Here is a 205-nt window from a genome sequence, read left to right as displayed (position 1 = left end):
TCGAAGAGATGCTCGATTCCTACCATACAAGTCACGTAAGCCGAGAACATATCGCGGACTTTAAAGCGGGATGGAATCAGGTCAAAAACGATACGGGAAACGTAAGACGAAATAGTCATCGCACCCCCTAAAGCCGTGATTAGACCTAGGTCTTGCCCTAAACCCAGCACACTGGTCTCTAACATCTCTAGGCATAATATCAAAC

Source organism: Brassica oleracea, chromosome C9 (genome assembly GCF_000695525.1).
Source record: "Brassica oleracea var. oleracea cultivar TO1000 chromosome C9, BOL, whole genome shotgun sequence".
Lineage (NCBI taxonomy): Eukaryota > Viridiplantae > Streptophyta > Magnoliopsida > Brassicales > Brassicaceae > Brassica > Brassica oleracea.
This window is presented reverse-complemented; position numbering follows the sequence as displayed.